This window comes from Austrofundulus limnaeus, unplaced genomic scaffold (assembly GCF_001266775.1).
Source record: "Austrofundulus limnaeus strain Quisiro unplaced genomic scaffold, Austrofundulus_limnaeus-1.0 Scaffold20, whole genome shotgun sequence".
Classification (NCBI taxonomy): Eukaryota; Metazoa; Chordata; class Actinopteri; order Cyprinodontiformes; family Rivulidae; genus Austrofundulus; species Austrofundulus limnaeus.
The window spans coordinates 2965037-2972957 of record NW_013952422.1 but is presented as its reverse complement, the minus strand read 5'-3'; the positions used below and the strand labels follow the sequence as shown (position 1 = coordinate 2972957).

Here is a 7921-nt window from a genome sequence, read left to right as displayed (position 1 = left end):
GTTTAAAACAGAACAATGTCTCAAATAAAAATGATTGTGAACAGGTAAACAATTTATTCACTGTCCTGTCTGGAGTTTAATAATATAAATAGGGTTGTTTTAACTGAGTTGAATTACGTTCCTCCACATGTACAGCATCCAAATTTCATGCAACTAGTGCCTTCCTGTCTCGAGTTATGACTAAAATGAATATATTTAAAACAGTTGCTTCCTGGCTGTTTCCACTGAGCCACATACCCCTCAGCATGCCCCCATCTTCTTCAAACCCCTCCCATAATAGTCAATCTGACCAATCTTTGACAAACTCCTCCCACACATTAACTACAGGTCTCTCTTGTAACTGAGACAAGTCTCAAGATATTTTCCTGTATAAATACAGCCAAATAAAATAAAAATAAACAGTGACTGCAGAGACCCCCTTCTCGATAGTCTGAAACAAATAGCTTAAATCTGAGTCAGAGTCACACCCTTACACACATTTTGTAAAGCTGAGACAACGAGAATAAATCTCATGCAAACAAACACCACTTCACATTTCATTTTAGAGTTTAAAATACTTCAACATTTATTTCAAAACACACTGTGAGTGGGCAGTAATTGTGCAGAAATCCAGCAGTAGCAGAGAGAAAGGAAATAAAAAAACACTCATCTGGCTCTGCTAGTCTTCCTTTATTTTGATGGTACTTAGCGTGGAGGAGACGGTGCTGGGCAGAATTTATGATACTCAAAGTTTTCCTTTTTTTTAAAGCGTCTCTTCACTGTGTATGTTCAAGTTTCTTTTTGTGTTTCTTTTCCTGCATATTTTATTTCTTTAGAGACCAACTAGAGTTTGATGTCATGTTCAAAAAAAGTTAGATTTTTGAAGATACTTTACTTTGAAACAGTTATATTCTTGGTTTTAAGAGTGAATCTATTAAAGCTGTGCACTGTTAAGAAAAACACAGAGGCTTAGATAAGTTGTCTCTTTTCTTCCTGTTTGACCACTGGAGTTAGAGTTTTGTTTAATTCTGTTTTTTTCCACAGGTTCTGTTAGATATTATTCTATTCTTTAAAAGAAACACTATAATTTTATACAATATTTGTACAAATGACTGCAGGTTTTCTTTCTCTTCGAGTCTCTTTTCACATTGGCTGGAGTTACGTAGTTTCTGATTTTGGATCCTTTTTTTTAAATACAGAAATGTTTAAAACACCATTAATATCTTTGCTCCCAAAGACACCAGACCATAATCTTGTAAAATGGTCTTAAGCAAAAATGTTTGTAGGCTTTTTTCTTTAAATTTCAGATCCCTTTTCACTCATTATCTGTCCAGTCCTTGTGTCTGTGCAGTAAAAATAGACAAATTAGACAAAAGAAGAAAGAATGAGCTGCATTATCCTTCTGTTGTTCATGAAGTTTTGTTTAGAAATCATCCTACTATTGCTTTTATGTTTGTTAATTTATATTATCTTTGTTATATTTTATAGATTCAACTAAAAAAACAAGAACATACTACATAAATGTGATAGGCTGTTTGTAACAGTGTCTTTAAAGATCTAACTTCAAACTGGTTCTTTGCTAAACTGACCGATACGTCGACATAACGCTAGATCATCCATCAAGTTTAGGCGCCATTTTTTAAATCTGAAGGACACGTATGTCAGAGTTAAATAGTTTAACGAACAAACCAATAAAATTAGTTAAGTATCAGACAAGAAATGAGCAAAAACGTATGGGGCACCAAAAATAAAAAGTTAAAAAATGATCACTGATACATTTTCATTATTTAGCCCATTTTCTGCATTCCTAGCCAAATAAATAAATAAATAAATAAATAAATAAATAAATAAATAAATAAATAAATAAACAAACATCCACTAACATTTTATTGTTATTTAGCTCATAGTTTTTTTTTTCCAATGAACACATTTTAAATACGATCTTCAGCAGCTTTAGAAGTGGTTAGCTAGCCAGAAACGTCAACGTTAATCGCTACCACCGCTAGCTGTGAGCTAAATTAAATGGTTTATTGACATTTTACCATTTTATTTTACACTTGGCACCTAATAGAAGAGCATCCCACCCAAAGTCCAAAGAAAAACATTGAAAGAGATCCAGAAAGTTTGAAGAACCTGTTTTCAATCAGTTTGAAAGATTACAAGGAAGCCGGATTTTCTGAACGGAAAAAAAGAGATAAACAACGATGATGTATTAATAAATTTAATAATGGAACTTTATAATTCTGATAATGCTCACTTTGGTTCAGAATGAAATAATTTGCAGGATTTTAACTGCATTCACAAATCTGTGACCAAACTCATGATGTTTTCAATTTGTGGTTTTTCATATCTCTTGATGTAAACCTGAAAAAAAAAAGTCTTGTTTCTGTGTGCAGAAGAAAAAAAAAACACATGACCTTACTCATCCTGCAGGCTTGAGAGGCAATCCACATCTCCTTGGGCTCCATTAATCAGATCAGTGTGTGAGGGATGTGTTGCAGCAAGGTGACGAACAGTGTTAATTATTCAGCCACACACACACACACACGCACACATAAACACACAAATAGTTCAGACTTCATTGTGAAATAGCACCAGAGAAAAGCAAACTTGTCCACTCAGCTCCTTCTGCCAGGAAGCGTCTACCGGAACGACGAGCATTGGGAGCGAGAGAAGGATTGCAGCGGACTCGCGCACAAGCGCCCACGCGCAGTAATTTTAGCAGCAGCTAACATGTTCAGACATTGAGCTTTAAAATAAATTGCTACGCTTTGATGAAACATGGCAGGGATCACAGCAGAGGTCTTGCTTAGAATAATGGCTGTTGACAGGCTTGCGGTTCAACGGGAGCGAGGTACACGGGAGGTGGTGGATGTGAGTCGTGCACAGCCGACAATAACACGGCTCCGGAACAATGGGAAGAGCTCCGTTACAACGGYGGATGTCAAAGAGAGAAGTCGCTCGGCTCAGACGCACACCGTACRGCGTGCACACACAGAGGTTTCTTTTTAAGTAAAGCCAAACACCTCTGTGAGTTCTGTTCCTCTGTTCTATTCCAGGGACTTGTTCTGAAGCTTAAGTCAACACTTAATTAGTTCCACGATGCCTTTCTCATCACAGAAACGGCAGAAAAGGTTTTGTGAAGACGGTAATTATTTTACAAATAAATCAACAATTATTTTAGTTACCTAACATCCTCCCAGCGAGAGCATAATCATTTTAAAAAGTTTATTATGTGCTCCAATTATTTTTATCCACATCACCCTCAGTCTTTAATGGGTTATTTTAAATTTGAACAAGTGTGACTCAAAAAGTTTATCAGTGTACGAGTCTGAGAGTTTCATTAAAATCTATCCATTAGTTCACGTTATTTTGCTAAAAGACTGACTTGACACCAACAGGTAATGTGTAGTGCTTGGACTGTGTGTTGGGGGTGATCTTTAGCTACTACCACACCAAAGTTTAGCTCAGTGTCTGTGAAACTGACTGAGGTTTGACCACGTTTGTGTTTGCTGAAGTTGATTCAGCTCATTACATCTATTCAAGATGACCACCACCGCTAACTGATATTAGCAAACATAACAAATTGCCTTTAACTCTGTCAGTTTTACAGATACTGAGATCAGATTTGGTGTGGTAGTAGCCGGGAGTCATACCCAACACATATTCTGAGCACTAAGAGATTGTGCAAGTTGTTTGATGTGTGGTGGCAGGGTTGTCCCGTGGCACGGGCAACACAGCCAGATGCTAAAGGTGCCATCCATCTAGAAGGTGCCACAAATGAGGGCTGAAAAAAAAACATTTTGTAGGGGTCACCTCGAGTGAAGAAACAGGAGTCACAGCCTCAAAGCAGGTCTCGCACAGGCCTGAGAGCACACAAACTGGCAGGAACTGCTGAACTCTTATTTTAGGCCATGATGGGTCACTTCAACCTACAACGAGGACTTCAGTTCTCTTAATCAGATATTAACAGAAACAATCTTTTCTGTTCATGATTCATTATTGTTTAACTAAGAATGTTTACGCATCTGTTAATTATAATAATGACATGTCACAAAGAATATAGAATCACTTCTATTATTTTATCGTGCCTAAAATAGACTAATGAAGCACGGAAAATCATCACCATGTTTTTCATTGTGTTTTTATAAATCACTGTTTTATTTTACTGAAACATCAGTAATTTAATTTGAGTTTTCTTAAGAAAATCTTGCATTTATCTGGACACAGGTCCAGACTGATTATTTAAACAGAGTGTTAATTAATCATGATAAATGTTTACAGTGGTTTCTTTTACAGCCCAGCAAAAAGAAGCAGAGCAACGGCCTTCACGGCTTCACTGGCAACACTCTTATCTTCTTTTCCTTTCCTTATCTAGTCAACTCTGACTTACTAACAGACGGACGCCTTGAGTCAGGGGCAGAGAGAGTTCTTCCTGACGCGAACGCAGCAGGACGAAGCTGTTCTCTCCGGAGTACAGCCGGGCCGCAGGTTTGACTCAAATGCCAATTAGAGTCGACCTGAAGTCCAGGACAGAGGCAAGCCGCCTTCATGTCCACCCTGGAGACACACGTCTCTTTAAAGTGTTTTTCAACTCCCTGGAGGGGAGACTTTTATTTTGAAAGACGACCGAACCACAGCTGGAATCTCTCTAGCCAGGCTGAAGCGGACTGAGAGTCACCTAGACGACACCTTCTCGCCAAGGGCCGGTTCTGGACAAGCTTCCTGAAGGGTCGTGGGGAGACAGTCCACACCAGGGGTGTTCTTAAGCAGACTCTCCAGGTAATGCTGACGTGTTCGTGGGTGACGTGTCAAGTGGAAGCTGAGAGCTCAGAGGGGACGTGCTGAATCCGGTTGAAAATCTTTCAAAATTAAAATAGAAACACTAACTCTTAATTTCCTTACCTTTCCCCTTGCCAACCTAAGTGAAGTGCCAGTAAATCGATTAGTCTTAACATCAGAACTGACGTTTTACTGTCTGTATAAGTAATCTGAGTTCATGTGAAGAAATTCGGACGCGGGTTTTTATCTCATTTACTTGGACTCTTAGTAGGAAACCCACAATTAGATGTAATTTATGATTTGTTCATTTGTGTAAATAAATGATTGCATAATCTTTTATGAATCAACTTGAACAGTCTGAGTTCCCTCCTTGTGTCCCTTCACTTTGCACAGACAAATATTAAAGAAATGAGAAGAAACCTTGGTAAAATTTACTCTCATAACCTAGTTATGGGAAGATGTAAGGTAAGTTATTTGCATAAATAACTCATCCCTACAATTTTATAACTTTTTATCAGTGTATAGATGATTTAGTCTGTAGAATAATCACTGGTTAAATTTATGAAGGTAAGTTGTTCTGTGGGGTTCTCAGCCTGCTTTGTTACTACATGAGGTGTTATACATATATTGCAGTGGTTCCCAAACTTTTTATCTTCTGACCCACAAAATATTCATGGCAAAAACTTGTGACCCCAAATATTACTGGTCTGAGTACACAAACTTTGTTAATAACCCTAAAAACACAGGCTTTTTGACAATCTAAACAGCTTGTACACAAATATAAATACTTATTTATACTTTTTTGTGTTTTTGTAATAATTATAGGGAAAATATTACATCAGCAATTATTTTATTATCCTTTAAATAGATTTCTGGAGGTTATCCAAGGTGCTTCATGACCCATAATTGGGTTCCAAGCCCAACTTTGGGAACCAAAGTGCAGTGGTTCCCAAACTTTTCAGCTTTTGACCCACATAACAGTAGCAGAGACCTGAGCCCCCAGCTATTTTTGAATGATAAACATTTGTATCAGGCCAACAAAACATGGACATAGTAACAATATTTTTATACTACATTTATCCATTTTAAATACACTAACCTCACTCCTTTGTAACAAATAAGGCAAAAATGTAATTAATTCAGAAAATCTTTTCAGTACCCCACTTTGATGTTTCAGGACCCCACTTTGGGTCCCGACCCCAACTTTGGGAAACACTGATATAGTGCACAGGATGTTTCATGATAAAAGTATCGTGGAATTTTCAGTTATGATCTCAGATAAAGTTAAGGTTAAACTCTGGTTTTCTAGTGTTCTACCTTCATTTAACATTGAATTTATGTTGTTTTATTAATCCCAAGATTGTATTTAAATACTCTTCAAGTGTCTGGAAAAAGCAATTTTGAGTGGATCTTTCACAAAAGTTTTCCAGGGGAGTAACCCCGGACCCCCCGCTAGAACTGCTTCAGTCCACAGTTGCTCATTAACATGAACAGGTGTTCCTCGTCRCTATCAGCAGACATTGGCAGCTATGAGGTAAGACTTCTGGTATTTAGTTTCAAATGAATTATATTAATTATTTACCTGATTCATACAGGTAAAGAATAATATCAAAGACAAAACTAATTTGGTATGTGAACGTAAATTGGCAGGGAGGTTTAGAAAATTAAGAAAATCTTGCCTATAAGGCACCAAATTGGCTAGAGCCAGCCCTGCATGGTGGCAGTAAACGAGTGTTTCTTCAAGTATTGCTACTTTGCTAAGCTAAAAGCTACTTTACATTAGAGAAAACTGTCCRCTGGTACATCTGTTCTGAACAAAAATGTTGAAGAGACGAGACGAGCTCTGAACATTAGGACAATTATTAAATAATAACCATCACATTTATGTTATTAGGTTCGGATTGACTGAGGGAATCTTTTAGTTTTTTTTAGATACTCTTACAATTTATGCTTAATCCTGCTCTGTTCTTTATATCTGCATTACTGGCTTCGCTGACCCTGACCGTATTACTCAACTCTCACTTTCTGACTCACCCCGTTCCAGCATATTATTTCATCATTCCTCCGTGTCCCTGGACCCATCTCCAAGAATAATGACAGCACAGATGTAGAGTAGCCTGAGGTGAATCTCTTCCGCCTCAACCCTCAGCGGACCACTTTTAAACACTCGAACCCTGACCTTGAATCAGGTACCAGAGGGAGCTAAAGGGAAGTGGGGATTTGGGGGTTGTAGACAAAAGACAAAGCAGGAACAAATTTTCTCTGGTCACCATAAAAGCCATCATCTTTTATCCTTCTCGTGTGTCCCTTCAGTGCCTTGGAAACATTTCTGTAATTAGTGCTCCTCTGTGAATGATATATCATAAAAATGGCTCCTGGCTTGTTTGAATATAGCACTAAAAGAAGACTTGAGGGTTTCTTCATTTAATTATCCAGCTCACTAAATGTCTCTCATCCATCTGAATGACCTTGCTGTTCTTCATTACAAATTGCAGGCTGATTTAGGAAGCAGTGATTTAACTTTAAATGTGCTGTGCGTGCAGCGAAGCAACCAGACCCAGCTGCCCTTCAGCGTCCACAGCCTGCTTTGCCTTCAGATAAATATGTGTTTTGACTTCTCGTTTAAATTCCAATCCATTGTTGTCAGGATCTGTGTGTTTTGGCTTCTTTTTGATAATCTTTGTTTAAGATTGGGTTAAATTTCCCTTTTTGGTCATTATGTTTTGTGGTAAGAGGCAGGGCTATTATAGTGACTAAAACTAACTAAATAATGAAAACTGAAATTGAAAAAAAAACATTTTATTTAAGTAAAATCAATAAAAACCTTAACAAAAATAAAAAAAACAATAACTAACTAGAACTGTATAATCCTTTTACCAAACTAACTAAAACAAACTGAAACTAGAAGCACTCAGAGAGTGCAAACCTCCACCACCAATTTCCCCCATCCTGTAAGAGTTAATGCGCAAAAGCAGAGATGGAAACACATTTGCTGAATAAGTTCTGACGTAGCGAACATTTAAGCAGGCAGTATGCAAAGGATTTATTCCTGATGGAGTCCAATGTGAAAAAAATTAAAAATAAAGTCAGACTTGTCACCCAACATTATTCATGGTCAAACTGGTGTGGGATTAAGCTCCTAAGTTTTCATCAGTCACAT

At 37.5% G+C, this 7921-nt stretch overlaps 1 protein-coding gene across 3 annotated transcripts in view; it reads right to left on the bottom strand.

Annotated features, from left to right (window-relative positions):
• The window catches only part of fam163ba (family with sequence similarity 163 member B, genome duplicate a), a 30848-nt gene that overhangs the window by 8256 nt on the left and 14671 nt on the right, over positions 1 to 7921 (bottom strand). The window contains exon 1 of one of the 3 annotated variants that reach the window (XM_014003875.1): positions 2397 to 3167. The exons of the other annotated variants lie outside the window; for them this stretch is intronic. The gene's annotated coding sequence lies outside the window, so the exon portion shown is untranslated. Of the gene's footprint in view, positions 1 to 2396; positions 3168 to 7921 lie in introns of those variants that run through there. 3 annotated transcript variants of the gene reach the window in all.